General features: G+C 39.0%; 1 protein-coding gene across 1 annotated transcript in view; it reads left to right on the top strand.

Moving 5' to 3' along the window:
- The first annotated feature begins 1,325 nt into the window (after positions 1–1,325).
- Positions 1,326–19,644, top strand: part of tln2b (talin 2b) — a 76,281-nt gene continuing 57,962 nt past the window's right edge. Inside the window, exon 1 of the mRNA XM_054619266.1 lies at positions 1,326–1,392. The gene's annotated coding sequence lies outside the window, so the exon portion shown is untranslated. The remainder of the gene's footprint in view (positions 1,393–19,644) is intronic.

Genomic DNA, 19,644 nt, shown 5'->3' on the forward strand with positions numbered 1-19,644 from the left:
TCATAAAGCTCCTCTCTGCCATGGCCAGGGTTCAAGTGGTGTAACTTGGTTACCTTGTGTTACCAGGCAATAAAGGACGGGATGATGTCAATGCTAACAATATACCAGGAAAGGGTCCTAAATGGGGAACTTCTCAGAAATGTTTTTCCAAAATGTTCAAGTCCCATCAGTAACTCAAGTGTTCCTCTCAGACATCTTGTTCCTCTCAAATCACACAAAATTTTCCAAGTTTGAATTTGAAGCAAATTAAAATATATTATATTTATTAAGTCTATTATTGTTATTATAATTATGATTATTATCTATATTATCAGCATGCATACTAATGGGACGGAGAAAAAGGTTTTCATGTCAAAGTTCAGCTTGTTGTCAGGTTTTCCATTAACCAAAAAATTTAGGAAGTAGTTCAGCATTTTCTTTTTTGAGATTCAGAAATGGGGAAGTATGCAAGCAAAAAAATAACAATGCATACCAGGGAGACATATGAAATATGAATAATATATATGGATATGTAGTTCATTAAAATTGGAAGCCCCTGATTCCTTTTCTAAGTTTCTGAGCTCATCTTTGCATGGCTGCTTGAACATCTCCATTAGAGGGCAGTATCTGCTCAGATTAAAAAAACATGTTCATCTGCTTGATATATTTATATTATTTAATCACCACAAAGATGAGCAAGCAACTGAACATTTGCTCATCAAATACTAAATAAAAGCAGATTGATGGCTTATGAATTCATCAAACAGCTTGCAAAAAACTATAGAAGAGCTATTCTTTCAAAAAAAAAAAAAAAAAAAAAAACCTTACAGATGACATGTTACTTCCCGGATGCAATTCTTTTGACATGTACTGTATTATTCATTTGCTGCACATATAATTCCACTCACAGCATTACCATCCATGCACTGGGAGCACTGACTCTCCTCCACGGATGGCTGGGCTGCTGAAACGCTCTCTGCAGGTGTAGCAAAAAATTCATTTTTCAAAATAAAAGACAACTGAGTCATTTCAATCTTTTTCGGTCATCCTAAAAAACCGTGTGTGCATCGCATGATTATCTATCACTAACATGGTGGCCCATCTGTATCAACCAGCCTGATCTGACTTTAATATCTATGATAATAATAATAACCAGAGACCATGGGTGATTGTGTGACGCTGTTTCCTTTTTTTTTTTTTTTTTTTTTTCGGCGCATAGATATGCGGTTGTTTTCCTTTTTTCTTTTCTTTTTTTTCTCTCCACCCCACCAGATCTCTCTCCACTGTACGATGAACGAGGAGGGGCTTGATGCCGTGGAGGAGGCATCCAGGCTGGGCTGAGCTGAGCTGACTGTGTGTCGCCAAGCCCACATCCAAACCAGGTCGCATGCATTAACGAGTGACAGACATCAGGTAGGATTTTTCATTTATTTTTTATATATATATATTTTTTTTTATATTGTCTTTTTTTATTCTTCTTAAACCTTGGTGCTGTTCTTCATGGTGCTGTTCCTCCCTCACTACAGCAGAAGCGCTGGAAACATTTCACATTTCATATGAACCGACCTTTCCTCATGATTAGTGAGATGTGTTCCACTTTCATCTCCTTTGCTCGTCTTTGGAATCAACATCAGCCGTGTTTGCTTCATCCGATATTCACAAGCCTGTCAAATCTATTCCTTCGCCTAATGTTTGACTTTGAGTGCATTTGACATTGACAGATAAGAGGTAATAATAAGATGGATATATATCATTGACCTATTTTGTTTTTCGCGTTGTTTCTGCATGTTAAATGTTTTGGGCTTGGTGCTTAGAATTTGGGTAAATAGGCAACTAATGCAGCTCCAGCATCCTTTCTGCTCTGCAAAGAAATGTGCTGTACAGTAACTTGGACTTGACCTGAATGTTATCTGGATCGGCTCAACATCAAAGCTGTGTGAGACCTGGCGTGCATGCAGGGATGCAGCCACTAATGGCTTACAGTGGGAAGACAGAAACACAGGAGGTCAGTTTGGTCAAGTTTGCTTAGACTGCTAAAGCTTGCCAGCCCACTAATTCTTTGCCCCAGTGATACAAAAAAAATCTGTTATATTATGGATCCCTGTGGGAAAATTCCTTCCTTTTTTTAACTGACACCTGCCTGCTTGCTGAGGTCAGAGTGCATGTTCATCTGGCTATACTCTCTCCAAGAGGGGAGGATGTGCATCTCCTGGTCGAAGGACATGACTCCTTAACCGCTAGGCCGCCCTGCTGCCTCATACAGATGTGTGTGTGTGTGTGTGTGTGTGTGTGTGTGTGTGTGTGTGTGTGTGTGTGTGTGTGTGTGTGGATATATTTTATGGGCTGTGTCGGTTCCTCACAAAGCTAAAGGGCATTAAATGTTCACCCAACAAAGTGCCTGTTTGGTGAAGGTGCCACACCGCACACCTTCACAGTACATATCCCTCTGTGGTTGGTTTATACAGAACGTTAGTTTGTGGAACAAATGTATGGGTGTTGGGCCGACTCGCCGTGCCAAACCACATTACACGTCAGCTTCTTTCAGCATTCTCATTACTGAAGAAGCTTTGGCTGCTAAGACCATAACTGTTCGAGTAAAAAAAAAAGAAAGAAAAATCCACCCCACCCCTCCATAGTATAGAGCAGCTGAGCGTGTTCCATGAGAGGCATCTTGTACTAATAAGGGTCAATTGAAGGATACTCATGTTGTGAGGGGGGTTTCTAACCGATATTGAAGAGTGACATGTTTTGTCTGAGTGATGAAGAGTCAAGCTGTTTTTGCAGACAGCTGTGATTCTTGATGACTTTATATCGTAAGGCACCATCTAGGCTGCTAGGGGCTAGATTCTAGCTGGGAGTAGCTATACTAAAGATTTTCTTCCTAGTGGTACTTTAAGGCACCAGTTATTGTGGGATAAAATCACCCAACAACCAAATTGAAGGGAATGGTATATGCACAGCAGCACTTTTGCATGTTGCTTAATGAATTTGTATAATTTCCATCACCAATTTTGCTAAGTCGCTGAAATCTGCTTCATGTGTGTTTAGAATCGAGGTGTCAGCTAATTGCTTTACCTTAATAGAAATACTAAAATGAAATATTTCTATTATCAGAAATATTGACAATTGACCTTGATGCTACAATGTTCAGATTTATATAGTCCATTACCTTATCAATGATCTATACAATTATACCAATCTGGTTTATATGAACAATGGCAAAATGGTTTATTTTTCTTACTGCTTCTCATCGTCCATCATATGAACCAACGTATGTTGATCTGTTGCTTCTGACATATACCTTGACTTTGTGTTTTTGAAGCTGTGTGTATAGTCTGGGTACAGCTTCAAATGAATTGCCCTTCGTGTGATAAATAATGTCTAATTCTGAATCTGGATAAAGAATCAAGATGACAATATAAGCCTACACATATTCATAGTTATATTTTAGTTTTGTCAGTAGTGTATGTCATATTTTCAAAGAAGGTACGTGATATGATCGCGTTTGCATCCCTTGTAGTGTCTAGAAACAAGATTTGTTGAATGGCGGCTTGGTAAAATGTGCCAATAGGGAATAATCTCCAGATTACACAGGGCTGTGAAGGCTTTATGAGTCCTAAATACCTTTCCCTTATAACGGAATTGAGCTGGATTGTCTATAGGATTAATGTATTTATGTTTAGACTAGCCAAAACAGATTGGCTCATTGTGTGTGTGTATATAGCTTTATGAGTTCAGATATATAATTGTATGGAAATACTGAAGCTACATATATCTGAGTAGTGGAACACTGCACCTGTTGGTTGCCAATACCAGACCTTCCCAATCCGAGCATCTACAATGAGTACTGCACACTTTCACAGAACACAGTACACAGATATAATTAGATCACAGCACCACCAATGTCACAAGTTCACATGCAGCATGCATCTGCCAGCGGCAACTGATAAAAGCTTGCTTTTCCATCAAACACAACACTAGATACTATTCACAAGACCCAAGGTTATAAAAGCTGTGTTTGTAAGCTTGTGCCAAAAGAAATCAGAAAAGTTTTATGATTCATATGATTCATTTTCACATGAAAAGTAGCGCAAACTCGTAGATACCGTCAGCATTCTACATTTATATTATATTAGATATTGCGATTTCACTTTGCAGTGGTAATTAAAACCAAGCACTATTTAAACGGTGCCTTTTCCCCACTCATTGCCAGCTATCGGAGAGGCCATTACCACAGTGATTCCGTATTATGGGAAGCTATTAAGGGTATCTCTGCTACAACAACTTTAGTTCACTCTTTTACTCTGTGCCTAATTTACTGGGAATCACAAGTCTCACATGTGGTCTTTGAATGCACCGCATGTTCTGATGAAGTGCTTTTACTCTGTGTTCTTTCAAATTGTGCAACCCAGGGAGAAACATGCAACCCTTAAACTGTTCCATAAATAACTATAACAGGGTCATGCATTCCCGAGTCAGTATTTTGATCCACAAAGTGTTGAGAACAAGCAATTGTTAAAGACAAAGCCTCAACTGTATTTCCGTGCCGTTCATTAGAAAGTGATTTTCCTCTCAGCTGTTGCAGTTGCTCCGTCATCAAGAATACATTCCTGGTCGGAATTCCCCAGGAAATGTTCAGCAATGGGGGGGTGGGAAGTGAGGGGTTTTAAGACTCGGTGGAGAAAGTGATTGTTGAACCATATTTAATGCTTGAGTGTGTAGGAGGTGGAAACTAAAACACACCCCATGCTGTCACCGTGACCCAGCCTTTGTGTTTCGTGTTTACGGGTGAAATGGATCTCTCCTATGTATTTTCTCTCCGCTGTCTCTCTGTGATCACAGCCTCTTCAGGGCCTGGCTCGGCTCCAGATCTGTTTCTACAGAACAGGCAGATGTATAAGCTGGCTGCCATCCTGCCTCCTTCACTAGTACATCAATCTGTTTTCATAATTTCCTGTATTTTTTCCATTATGTGATAGCTATGATGCAGATGGGCCATTTTGTTTTATTAGCAAACACTTGACAACATTCCCAGCGTGCTTTCAGATTTAAAGTAAGGTTGATCTCACATCATATTAAATTGGCTGCTCCCTTGATTAATAATTGTTGGCCATTTTATTAATGGGTATCACTATTAGCTACTCAATTGTTGATCCCTTAATAGCTTTAATTTAGTTCTAGTAATTGTTTATTTAACTGTTAACTCGCAGAATTGTTAATAATACCTTGCATATGGTCATATTGCTAATACCTAGCAATATGACTTTCTTTTTTTAGTTCTTGATTGAAGGTATACGTTTCCTCCTTCCACTTCTGATCAAATCAGCTGATCACGTATGCAGGACATGATCAGAATTAGCTGTAATTGATCTAAATGTGAAAACAATAGCTTTGGTTTTCCCATGTTGAACGATGTAGTTGTGGTCAGAACTGACTTAGCATGTGCTTGAGAAACATAAGCAGCAGACTAAGATGTAGGTCAGTCGATGCCGGCGTGGTGTGCTTCAGGACAGAGGCCGTGTCACAGCCATTCACACTTCTCATCAGCAGGTCACGCGAGATGCCAGTCTGAAGTAGACGATGACAGGTCTGACTTCGCCGTCATGCACACAGTACTTGATGGGTTAGTGGCATAAAAGAAAAGAGGTCTGATCTGAGGGTTCTCAGAGCACCAGCTGTCAGCTTAAGTAAATAACTCTACTTACCTTTGGCTGCCTGGCTGCTATTATTAATTCATTTTAGTAAAGGTTGGTACATTTTTTTTCAAGTGTGGTTTAATTAATTAATAGTCACCTAATATCTTTTCGTGTGGGTGTGTGTGTTTTGATGTAAGGCTATATTGTTGAATTTAAATTAAGACGTGAGCGAGCATCTGACATAAGATTTAGTAATTTTGTTGACATTTGAAATAGTCTGCTTTTGTGCAAATGGTGTTTATTACTATATTGTTATTGAGTTATGCTTGTGAAGTGTCAGAGAGTAAGTGTTCAACTGACACAACTTCATTTAGTTACGACTCTGTTTTGCTGTTACAGAGGAACCCTCTGATGATTAGGAACATGACCCACTCTGCCTGAGGCAAACTGATTATCAGTGCTTAACATCATGTGATACCTGTGCTAAAGATCATGTGATTTACAGCCTCATCTGAAAAGGGGTGAGTGGCTGGACTAATGCTTTTTCTTTTTTGTCGCTGACATATTTCTTTGTGCACCATGTTTGAGTGAATACAATTAGGCCGTTTGTCTGTTTAAATCAATATTTTGCCTTCTGTTCTTAAAGTGTGAAATGCTGCTTTGGGCTTTAAAGCTTACAGAATCCACAGAGAATCCAACAGAGTGTAACCTTGTAGTCTTTGTTCAGTCATAATGGATGCTTGTGTCACCTCATTGTAACCATCTTATATTTAGTGCACAGAGCATCTACCTGTCTCTTTGCTGAGAAACAGATCGTGCATTGAAAGTATCTTTTGGCTGGTTATGATGCATTAATGAAGAAACGTAAAAACTTCTCTACCCTGTATAGTATACATGGGGAGTTTTGTATTATTTCTTATCATTTTTGGGTTGTTATTATTTGTGATCTGCTTCTAGTAGTGTTTGTTGTGGCCAGTATCACAGAGAAAGCAAATTAGAGGCGCCCTCTTAAAGGCTTTGATGCTTTTACCCCTTCCATCAGCATGCTTGGAGTGTTTTTCACTGGCAGGGGGTCTCCCAGGAACGCCACAGGAGCTAGAGGTCAATGACAGTGGGGCAGAAATCCTAGTGAGCGAGGCACTTGCCATCGATCTGCATCAATGATGCATCACAGCCAAATACAGCGGAATGGTAGGGGTCCTGCACCACAGCACCGTTCAGTTCAGACAATAATCACTTGATGAGACAATTTGTGTCACACCTATGACACAATTGTTTCCCTTATTGTTAAAAGTCATAGAGCAGCGTATTCAAGTAATCCCAGTCTGTAATTTTCTCACAATGGGAGATTGAGAGGCTAACACAATGTTCAGACAGAGGGGGCAAAGGCTGGCTGCACTGGGACAGAGGATAGATGGAATAACCGACAGATAAAGTTAAGAAAATTGATATTGCTGTTGGATGACACCGTTCATCTTAGTTTTAGGGAGAATTGACAATCCAGTAGCAACACATCAAGGTTAATAGAGGGCCGTCAGGTCCTGTGTGAGCTCGGAAGCTGTCAGGCTGTTTTTGTGGACTATCCTGTCTGAAGAGCAGCACTGACATTACTGCTGTCCTCTGCTCTGATCCTCTGCAGGCTGCAAGGGTTGCTGACTGAGCGAGAACTCTCTCTCTCTCTCTCTCTCTCTCTCTCTCTCTCTCTCTCTCTCTCTCTCTCTCTCTCCCTCTCTCTATGTCACCCTCTTTTTCTCTTTCTCTGTCAGTCTCTCTCTCTCTCTCTCTTTCTTCTCAGGGCTGTGTAGTGTCAGCACCTTGACTCTCAAAGAAGAACTGTGGACGTCTCTGACACTTGTCGAAATCCTTTCACATTGACCTGGTGGAAGTGCATTTAGCAGCTGGATGCTGCATAGTATAAGTGATTGTGTTACTTTAGCCTCATGTATCCAGCTCATCAGCAGTGTGGTGACCTTGTGTTAAGGGCAGAGGGACTCTCTGGTTACCCTCAGTGGAAGGGAATAGCTGGGATTACATTCTTTGCTCCGTTTTTGGGAGATGGAATGATAAAGTTGACTCAGGAGACCATGGCATGATTTGTATTGGTACTCTTCATAAATCTTTTTCTCGCAGTCACCATTTTGAGCTTGGACCACGGTTTTTATATGAAAAAACTGAACCTGGAACTAGAAAAAGCTCAGCTACGACCTGCTGTGTTTCACAAAGCTGTAGGCCTCTACTAGGTCTGTTCACAGTAGTCAAATTGACCGATTGATTCACCTGAAAAATCTATTGAATTGTTTCTCCAGTGTAATTGTGCTTCCACAGATGTTAGTCATGCAGATGGATGTCTCAAAATCAAATGCTTGAGCTGAACTTTTGGCATTTTTTAAATCACTAATGATTATGAACTCATTCTCCTTAAATCTGCACTAATTATTATTTTTTCTTTTTTATTAACAATAGAATAAATGAGCATTGTCAATGTGAAAGTGATCGCTCTTAATTACAAACCTCAATGGTTCCTAGTTGATGACAATGTCAAAACACAAAAAAAAAACACTGCACACTTCCTACTAGCACGGAATGGCAGACAGACAGACTTAGCAACTAGCTGGTGAAAAGACCAGAGTGTTTAGCCACTAATGAGCCATATTTATATACACTATATAGTTGGTGGAGACCAAAACAGGGCTAAAAGACAATGAGAAGATTAAACTCACATTCACCAGGTGGCCAGGAACACAAAACACACAAATGTTAATGTCTGTGTCTTCTGGATGTGTACAGTAGATAGGCGATTTGTCTGACTCCACTTTAGCCTTAAAAACGTTTTAAGATGATCAACGTCAACTGCATATTCAAGGCTTGTTCAGCTGAACTAAGATACGTAGCCAAAAAAATTAAATGACAATTAATGCTGCTTTCAAAAAAGACTGCAAAAAACGAATTGTAAATGTCAATGAATATCCTTGTGACCAATAGGGGATGCATATCGATGTCTCTGTATCGCTTACTCACCAGTAATGTATACCAGGTCAGATTTGTTATTTTGTTTACTTGTTCTTTGGTCAGATCATTTCTGATTGAATTTAGAATATTATAATATTTTATGTAAACATTTTATTAAGTGTGCGGGTGTTCGAGACAACATTTTACATGTGAGAACTTTGGCTTATTTTGAAAGTGAAAAGAAGGATTTATAGAAAAACAGTTCTTTAAGTAAGGTATCAAAAAGACTGGTTTTGGTCTCAGTACCATACTAAGACATACCATGAGCACTAGTGTCCAAAGATTTGAAACGATACTCAGCTCTAGTGACCAATTGTTTGACTATTTCAGGATGCAGCTCTACTAAGAAGCAGCATAAACCACCGGGAACAGATTCATACACACATTTGAAAGGCTTCCATAGTGAACTATAGCTCAAAAGTACTGTATCTTACATCTGTTCATTTTATAACTCACATACATCTGCCTTCATGAATGTGTTGACTCATCCTTAGTTCTGCTGATCCTCTGGGTCGAGTGCGACACAAATTCTAAATCACGCTGTTGGAATAATGTCACCTGGCCTGATGGCACAAAATCACTAGCAAAATGACTTTTGAACTCATGGCAGGCATTAATTATACAAAATCCTGATGTTTCATACTGCAACCTTGTTTATCGGTACGCTGTTGTTCTGGGAGCTGAACAAGACCTGAATATAAATTTTGACTTACTTCAGAACTGACTGAGTTTGTGTTTAATTTCCTGAAACTGTGTCAGCAGCCACTGGAGTGAGGGAGATATCAGCATCCTCCTAAAGCAGATTTGAATATATGCTGTCGTCTCTCAGAGTGGCTCATCATTACGTCCATGCATCTTGGCCTGTTAGTGATATTGTCTGACTATCTAATGCTGGGTCGGTTTAACATGCTGAGAAGCTGGATTGAACCTTTGTTTCTCAGGAACGTGTCCTGAATGTTGTGTGATTTTGTGCCTAATTACATTGAAAAGAAATCAGTGTAGCATTTATAGAACAGAAAAAAAGAGAAGCTAGCATTCATTCACTTTATATCAAGTATAACATAGGTCATTGCATCATGTGACCTCTACCATGGAGGGAAGAAAGAGACTCCAGTCACTAATAGCCCATCATATCATGTGTACATTACCTGTTTGATTGTTTACCTTCTATTAGGCTCCTCTACTTCTTCCCTGTGGGCATTGTGACACTGGTTCAACCTGCTTGTGAATATGTGCAGTACCATGACACAGAATAATACAGTAATCATGTTATTTATAGAAGCATTGTTACATTTAACCCAGAGCTTTGAATCATGTTGTTAAAGTCAGTGAGCCATCAAAGCAAGTGGTCATTGTTCCGATGATGCCCCGCCTGTTCAATATAGCGAAACGTGAATGGTAAGTGTTTTATGTAAGATTAGACATCTTGAAATTTGCCTTAAATAGAGCAACCATTTTATGCCTGCTCTTTGCATGTGCTTGCATGTTTTCACAGCTTCCCCACCATCTGAGCTGGAAGAATAGCTCCTTTTAATTTTGAAAGCAACATATCTGGGCTGCTTATAACTGAATGCAGTATTAATTGGATAAAACAGTTGCTTCTTGGACATAGTAAAGGCTTAGTAGCTTGGATTTCAAACCCTTAATGTGCTTTGCTGTCCAGACAGATGACAGTTCTGTAGCAACAAAAAAAAGCAGCCATGTGCTACCAATATAGTTGATGTCAAATCTCTGAGGAATATTCTCTTCACAGTGGAAAAGGGATATTTTATGCGTATTAAAAGTTAATCATGACATGTAGACTTACAGTATATAAGCAGTTAAGTTTGGCAACAAAATTGAATTCGTTAAATTTGGCAACAAGTATAATGTGGACATCTCATGGCACCTTGAATCAATCCTTTTCTTCAAATTTGATCACTTTGACCGTTCTTCAGCAAGAATATTTTCAGTTTTGGCTGCAGTCAGAAGGTACTTTAACAGTCCCATAAGAAACTGAAGTATCAGTCGTATTTCTTTCAATGCAGTTGGCATATAGGTGAAGGGGATGCTATTGATTTAGATTTACTGAGGACACTGTGCAGTCACATAGTACCTAAATCCATAGCATTTGAGGATGACTTGCAGGCCCGGCACAAATGGATCAGAGCGTTTTATCTCTTTTTTTTATACCCACACAGTTCACATACAAACCCTCTTTCCCTCTTTTGTTCAATCTTTAAATGCAAGATGAGGGGTATATAAAAGCATGACAAATTTAGTGTGCAATATTCATGACAAACCTGCATCACTGAATAAGAATGATCTTGGCTGAGCTATTGTCATTACTGAAAGGCTCTCGTACAATAAGGAGTATTCATTTTCATCAAGAAAAAATTCAAAACATGTTCTCCTGATAGATGTGAACAAATTGCTTGGGACTAAAAGAATAGGCTAAATAATGAAATAAAACCTTCAACAACACAGAGCACAGCGTTAGAAGTGCATCTAATATTAGAAAAGTGTTGAAGTTGCAGACGTGTATCTTTTCCTTGCCCAAATGGAGATGCTGTGAATAATTTTAAAATGATACGGTGTTAATTTCTTGCCACCCTTGCCATCTGTTCGGTCCACTATATGACAGCTGTTTGCTTCTCTCTCTGTCGAGTCTTCAGTTTCCTCAGACAGGAGATTGATGGACCTGCAGCCAATAGAGGTTAGCTGCCCACCCGCAGTGGACATGCTATACCCCAGAGATGACATCCTCTCACTCCAGTCCAGCTGGGATGGAGTCATATAACATAGCCAGGTGTGTGTGTGCGTATGTGTGCCAGCCCTCAAGCCAAAGGTCATTCTAGTGCTAATGATCCCCCCTTAAAAGACATTATCAAGTGGCTGATGTGCAGCTTGGTGCCTCTGGTAGTTCTTGATTTCCTCTGATTTGTTCTTGCTGTGTCTTATTCATTATCCTTTTCATAATCCCAAAAACAAATGTTGTGCTGCCACAAGTGAGATTATCGATGCTGTTATTTAATGACTGTCAGGGTCTTTGGCATTTATCTGTGATTAACGGTCCATGTGAAGAGCCCATACTGGGCAGCAAGCACTATATTTACAGTATGATTTTATTTCTCTCTGCCTCAGAAAGGTCTGTCATAAATTACAGGGAGCTCACGGAGTGAGGCACTATGAAGCTTTATAAATTCCCCACTGGGAAGGGGGACAAAGTGACAGCGGAGGAGGCTGTGTTCTGAAAGGGCGATCTGTGTGCAACTTCAGTGGGAACCAGCATCTTCGACACATGGCACAAGCTCAGAGGCATTGCTTAGAATGTGGCTGGCTTGTCATGTAAGGCGGCTCACTCTGCACTCTGTTAGCTTCAGCCCACACGCCCTCCTCATCCAGCCGCTCTTTGTGTAGATAAGGATTTCGAAGAGTATTTTAGGAGGAATGGCTTGGTGTTGCTAGTGCAGATATTTTTGGGTTTATTTATTCCCAGCAGTCTTTTAGTGAGTAAGACTATCGTTAATTCAAACCAGCAGCACTAATGACGTGCGGCCAATATCTTCTGTGCATACACCAGGCCTGCACATCCTGGATATCTCAATGAGATGGATCTGTCTGCCTCCCTTTGGTGCAGAACTCTGTGGGACTAATTGAATTACACATCCCCCTCCTTAGCTTCTCGGTCCCATGGGAGTGCACAACTAATCATTTGGAATCTCTGTTTTTCTGAAATGGGGATGGGCGGGTTTATCAATGGTTCCCCTATGAGCAGCCAAATGTATAGCCACTTTCGTTTACTTTTCCATAATATCTCCATAGCAACCATAGGATTAGATGTCGTCACTCTAGAAGTTCCAGACCTTTTGACCTCTAAAGGCTGTGGCCCCCGCAACAGCTGGTGCCCAGATGTACCCCACAAAGTGGTATTGCTGCAATGGAAGAAGAGTTCAATCAAAGATTTTAGCAAATGACTTTTTCTCAGGACTAGAATTACTTAAATTTCATGAAGTATAACATTATATGTGACCTCACTTAACTCATTTACTTAACACAGTTTGGTAAAATATCGTTTTTTTTGATTGGCCTGTATAGATTTTATTCTCACATTTTCAGGATACTACTATAACTGAAATATTGTTGGCAAGTAATAAGGATAATTGACCTTTCCGTGCCCTATGGTGTGAAAGAGAGATGTCCATTTAAAGCCCAACATTAAAAAATGTCAAACCTACCTAACATTGTGACGAAGGACCTTGTAAAGATTAATACTTAACCCAATTAAACCCAGTTTGCTTAACTGTGCTGGCGGATATAAAGCATTGTTTGTTACCAACATCCATATTGCAATTTATAGGGAGTGTAATGAAACGGATGTATCATAGATAGAAAGGGAAAATGATACATGCAGGGGAATTTAAAGCACTGAAATTATTGTAGATTTTTGTGTAAGTTTATGTTTCATGATTATCACTGGAGGTTATACTTACCTGCCTTTTCTGTGAACAGTAAATTGATTTTCTAAATGCCCCACTTTTAGTCACGCTATTTCAGCTAATAAAAAAATCAGTTACAAGCTTATATAATCAGACTCTAATTCTATTTCATACAACATGACTGCATCTAAAAGCTAAACTGTGGCAGCTAGGAAAGTATGCTGTACGTTTACCCTCCCTCAAACATTGGTAAAGCTGTGGTGAAACATTGGGTGTCTCTATCTACTGCTATTATGAATCCCTGCGTCTGTCTGTGGCGCTTTCGTTGTCGCCCTTTCATAAATCAGATTTACTGCTACATCTGTAGTGCCCATGCTAATGAAGTAACACCCAGTGCAGAGACACAGCATTGATTTCATTTCCTGCCTCTCTGGCTGCTCCCTGGGTAGCTAGATGGAGATTACATGGCGATGTCATAAAAAAGAAGAGATTAAAGAATCTGTATCCAACTGGAGTGTCACAGCTGTGTGCTCAGCCTCACAATTAGATGCAGAAGTTGAAGAGAGAGGAGCAAAGATGGCGGCCAGAAGTACCATGGGCCTCCTCTCTTTTCCTACAGATCTTTGGAGCGGAACTTTTTATCTTGTTATCCCGAGCTGGATGTGGAGGTTGGCAGGTTCTTTTTTTCTCTCCCACACATCTCTGCCAATGAGTCGGATGATGCCTCTCCCTGTCAGAGATCTGCGGAGAGGCAACAATGAAATGGATGGGTTGTCCAGTTATTATAGAACAGAGGAGGGCACAATTCGTTGCCTGCCTGCATGCTCGCCTGCCTTCATACCGATGTGTTCACCCAGTGCCTGCAGTCTGCCTGTCCGTCTTTCCTATTAGTGGTAGAATCAATGACTGGTTGTTACTGATGAATGTGTGCTATTTCAAACAAATTGAATTAACCTTAATTTAAACTGTTAAAAAAGCAGTTGGTTGTTGCTTATCTCATCAGGGCTGAAATATCTTCACGTTTACTGCATTGTAAACTTTCTTTGGTTGTATTATTACATGCTTGAACTGCAGTTCAGTTTAGTTTTAAAGAAAAGAAAAGGTCAATGTGTTGTTTATTGAGTGCAGTGTGTTGCAATCCAGTGCTTAAACAACTTTTGATTTGATGATCAACAGGAAATTAATCACTGAACATGATTATAATTGATTACTTTTTTTAGTAATTTGAGAAGAAAAAATACTAAAGCTTCCAGCTTGCCAATAGTCCCAAAAGCATTGTGGGAATTAAGACCTTTTCAGACATTCTATAGACTAAATGATACATGTATTAATCAATATATTCATCATAAAAAAGTAATCTTTAGTTGCAGCTAGGGCTTGTCGATATGGAGAAAATCAAATATCACAATATTTTTGATCAAATGTCTCGATATCGATTTTGTGACGATATCATAGGGTTGGTTATTGGTGCTTTTACAAAATATTTACACAATGAGATTTTTGATAGATAATCATCAGTTTTATGAAAAACATGACTAAGTGAGTAAAGGCAAACAGTAGAACAGCTAGAACAGTCTGGTAAGCTCAGAAAATGACATCACTTCACTGATAAGATAAGATTATCTTATCTTATCTTAAAGCAATCTTTAAACTAGAAAAAGAAAACACTTAAGCCAAATCACAATATCCAGAATCTAAGACGATATCTAGTATCACATCACGATAGCCATATAATATTGATATATTGCCCAGCCTTAGTGCAGCCCTATTACAAATTAAAAAACAACATTGTGTTGAAAGTCCCTGTACAATCTCTCTGGTATTCTAAGATGCTTTATGCATGCGTGTGCACCATAGTGTCCTGGAGCACATTCTGTCTGTCAATACACAGTATTGCGAGCTACACATGAAATATTGCCACGCACAAACTAATAAGTGTTGTTTGTTTTCTGGCTTTATCAGTTGAAATAGCTTCTCCCCTTTGTATTTCCCCTCAAGGTACTGTAATGTTAAAGTGTTCAGGACTAAATGCCCTGGATATCATTTTTGATGCCCATAATTTGAAACGCTTGTGTGGCCCACTGCAGGCGGGACATTAGAAGCATCAGTTCTGACTCATTCATCCAGTCAAGTTTGGAGCAGATGCACTGAAACGCCTTAAGTGTATTTCCTTGTTAAAGCACTGAAAACAATTGGGGTATTTTAAAACTCTGTACTCCAATGCTTCTAGCACATTATGGGTTTAAGCCATGCAAATGCTTCAAGGTTTTTTGTGAGAGATCCCGTTCGGTCTTGAAATCATGTGCTGCTCAATTTGGGAATTGTGGTGTTTTAACTTGTGTAGTTTCAACCTTTAACCCGATAAACTGCCTGAGAGTCTGCCTCCTGACTTACTATACAACAGGAATATTCTCCTGATATCCACCAGGGCTGTCACCATTAAAATAAAACAAGTCTGATGAATGAACTGACACACAATTTGTTCAAATTTATAATCCTTAACTACGCTGTAGAGCCGGAACTGTTCCATTCAGTCGCTGTGCATCGCTGGCTTACTTTGGTTACAAGCTTACAGCTGACTCCTCATATTTTTCTACTGTAAGGTAATTGCATTTTACAAATTTAGATAAGAGCCTTACCGTTATTGTGATGTACATTGGTAAGGAATCCAAAATGCTTGCTTCTTATTTGGTCTCTTCAACACAACGTGCTAATGTCCTCCATTTTGTGCCAGTGAAGGGAACTGCAAAAGCCTTATATAGATCAAAATAGATCAAAGTGACAGTGCACTTTATGATCTTGCCCTAACTGGAATACAAGGAATTGGCCTGTTGCATTTATGAAATTTGAATTCATAAATGCAACATATCATTATGGATCCAATATTAAATGTGTTCCTGTGTTGTCGGCCCTTTTGCCCACTGTTCCTCTTTTGTTCCTGCGTTTTCTGAGCACATTTTCTGCCTTTCAGTCAACATAAAAGTTTGTTAATAGTGTTTTGGACAAATGAGTGAATTAAATCCTTGCTGGTGCCTAGTTCATTCTATCAATTGCAAAAACTTTTGATCCGCAAGGGATAAAAAAAAATAGATACATGAAATGATAAATTGATGATGCCCAGATGTTCTTCAGAATAGATTTTTAATGAGGACATGTGAGGATAAATAGCATGTAAAGGATAAGAGGATGTCCAACTCCGGTAGATAATCACATCTTTGATGGCTGTGTATAAAGAGTTTTTTTTAATTGCGTTTGATGTCCTGATTCTTTGCTTTCACCTAGTCTATATTGAAATTCAAATCCACACTCTCTCTCTCTGTGGCAGATGATTGCCATGTTCTCATCTGTGCTATCGTTGCATTTCTCAATTAACGATAAATTGCAAAAAGCTGTCAATGAAAATGACATTCATTCCTAATAGGCTGTTGATGTAGGTGCTGTGTTAAGTGCAGATAATGAAATGTTATTGTAGTTACTCAAAAAGCAGAAATAATAAGAATTCAAATTATCGGCTGGCTGAATGCCCCCACTTAACTAATTAGAAGTCTGTGTCAGCATTAATGAGTTGTGTGCTTTGGTTGCAGAATTCATTGAGGCAATTAAGGGAATCACAGAAAGCGTGACACTCCACAGCAAATTGCTGAGCTACACAGTAGCTGGGTCACTCATAACTGACAGCAATCAGCAATACCCTGCCCTGAGAATGACCTCTGTGACAATCAGCCACATTAAAATGTGTAATTTATTGCTATGATGAGATATCATGTTGTCATGCTGAATTAAATTATATTTTGAAGTGTAAAGTCTGTCTTGCCGTGTGTAGTGGGAAAATCTGTTCAGCTGAGTGAGCAATTAACTTGCCATAGCCAGAAATCAGAAGCAGATGATGAAAATATGCTATGAAAGAGACTTTTGTACACTTCTACATCAAAGTCACATTCAGTTATCTGAAGTAGTTGGAATGAGCTTTTCAAAAAAATCTGTACAAGTACCAAAAGTTCAATATCAGAGACAGGTGAACTCTGTGAAGTAATGTTAAATGAAATGCATTTTCTCAGATAGTTGGTTTTATGCTCTATTGTCCCAAAACATGTAACTAAAGCCGTGCTAGTGACCATGTAAGGGTGTTACCTTTTAGCTCAATGTTAATGTCAACACATGTTAACATGCTCACAATCATAATGCTAACATGCTGATGTTTATTAGGTATAATGTTGACCGTTTTAGTTTGACTTGTTAGCATCTTAACATTTGCTTATTGGCACTAAACACAAAGTTCAGCCATGGCTGATGGGAATTGCTTTAGTTTTGCAGGTATTTGGTCATAGACCAAACTATTGGACAAATTTAGATTTTGACCCAATGATGGTGCTACCATAGATGAAATGTCAAGTGATCACCAGAGTTATTAGGATTTATCATCTGGGGACCATGACTAATAGTCCAATAGTTGTTGAGATATTTCAGTCTGGATCAAAGTGGTGGACCGACCGACCTACAGTGCCGTCCACAGAGTCGTATTGCGAGCGTGTCTAAAAATAGAGTAGAATATATTCTTTCAAAGGACACCCTCTGTATTGTAAATGTCATCTGTCAAATTCTATACAGCATTTTTTCTTTGTATACTTCACTTTTTGTATTTTCGTGTACAGAGCCTCAGTCACATTGGTGGAAAATTGGTTCTCAGACAGAAGTGATAACACTGTCGCTGCTACAGTTCAATTTTTTTGTCTGAGTTGCTTTAGTGAGAAAAAGCCATCTGATATGAACAGAAAGACACAAGGCTTCAAATAATTTTCCATAGCTGCAGTGTCTTACAAATGTGCCTGTTCTCCTGTGGACAGGACTTGATAAAGGAAACTGAGATTAGCGTAACAACTGTGGCAGGTAGATGTGTTACTTTTGTGCTACTACAGTAATCCTAACTACAGATGTTATAGTTGTAGTCATTATGAATGCAAGTTTGATCATTTAGGAAACACTGCGGTATAAGTGGATATTGTGATGCAAAATGTAATGGTTCTTTGTTACTTTCTGTAGTCGAGATGTCAGGGTTGGAATGTCTTTTTGTGCCATCATCACCGCTTGTAGAGTCTGCATAGTGCACCAGGGGTCCTTTTCATTCCCTCAGGATATGTGTCCTTTACAGATCATTGAGTGGATTTTTGGTAAATCAAGACAGAGAAAAGCTTTCTTTTTTTCTAATGGGCTTGAGTTTCAGTAACATGGAGTTGCAGAGCCATGTGCTGGCTCCGGGCTCAATTATTTTGTTACAATATATATATGTTCGTCGGACCAACACACAAACCCAAAACAGATAATGTTTTTGTGCCACTTTGGGAAATCCTGTGTCTCTAGTGGAAGATGAAGGAGAATAAAACTGCAGAACTGTGAAATAGTGAGTGGTGTCATTTAAGGGACAGTGATGAGAGCTTTGTAGAATTCTTCCAAATGGAAGTCAGTCAGTAACAAATTCTGTTTTTGCTTGTTAGCATCAATCACACCTCATCTTCATCTGATTGCCCCCTCAGGGAATACCATTATACAGCCCATACCAAGGCTGTCTGAATTGTTGCATGTATTTTTAATCAGCATAGTATAAGCCATAAAATGATTTTCTTCAAAGACAGAATAATCTCACAGTTTCTGTCAATTTGAGAAGTGTTCTTACTTTCACGTTGTCCTTCACTAATAGCTCTGTTTGAGGGGCGGGGTAACAGACTTGATTATGCTCTGATTGCATGGAGGAAAATAACTGCCCTAGTGAAGTACATGTTGGTCACTGAACCATCTAAATACCTTACCCAGGTTTCCAGAGGGGTTTTTTAAGCTCTTTATTTGTAAATCTTTCAAACTAATTGGGTTAAAGGGTTGGTTACTAGGGTTAAATTGTATTTATTGAGAAAAATCTTTATGCCATAAAACGTGAGTAAGAATATTATGAAACTTATGTATAAACACAGTGATTGCAGAGGACCTCCCACACTGCTGTTTAAATCTACCCTCACTTTTTGCAAAGTTGTTATGCACAGTAGCTTTGAAAATTACTAGTAGTGCCTTAAGCTTGCACTCTTCGTCCTGTCTTGGTCGGGTATGTCCATGTTGTTTTTTGCCGAAGCAATGCAACTAAATTTGTTTTCTTAATAAAACGACTGCTTGATTATTAAATTTGCTGCAGGCTCCTTGGACATTAATTATACAAATGGAATAATAAACTCAAAATAAATCAATTCTAGTTTTAGAGCAAAACAAAGTTTTCTCAGTATCAGTTGTTTTTCAGCAAACCCATGAACCTTTGGTCCAGTTGCAGCGTTAAATGCATCTAAGCTGTGCATACTTTGCATAATTTGCATACTATATTGTTAATGGAAATTTGTATTTCCTTTTAAAGCTGTTGGGTGCTCCCTGATGACCTGGTTATCGTAGCATTTTTAAAAGCTGCAACAAGAGAGAATCTTTTCACCACTGTGTATTTGTACACTGGTATTTAGTCAACAAAAACAACTGTGAATATACTACATTGAGTCTATTAATCATATTTCAGAGCTGCACCTGGAAGCAGATATTTTACAACAACAACAACAACTTCACACTTGGTGTCT

The sequence above is a fragment of the Anoplopoma fimbria genome, chromosome 19 (genome assembly GCF_027596085.1).
Source record: "Anoplopoma fimbria isolate UVic2021 breed Golden Eagle Sablefish chromosome 19, Afim_UVic_2022, whole genome shotgun sequence".
Lineage (NCBI taxonomy): Eukaryota > Metazoa > Chordata > Actinopteri > Perciformes > Anoplopomatidae > Anoplopoma > Anoplopoma fimbria.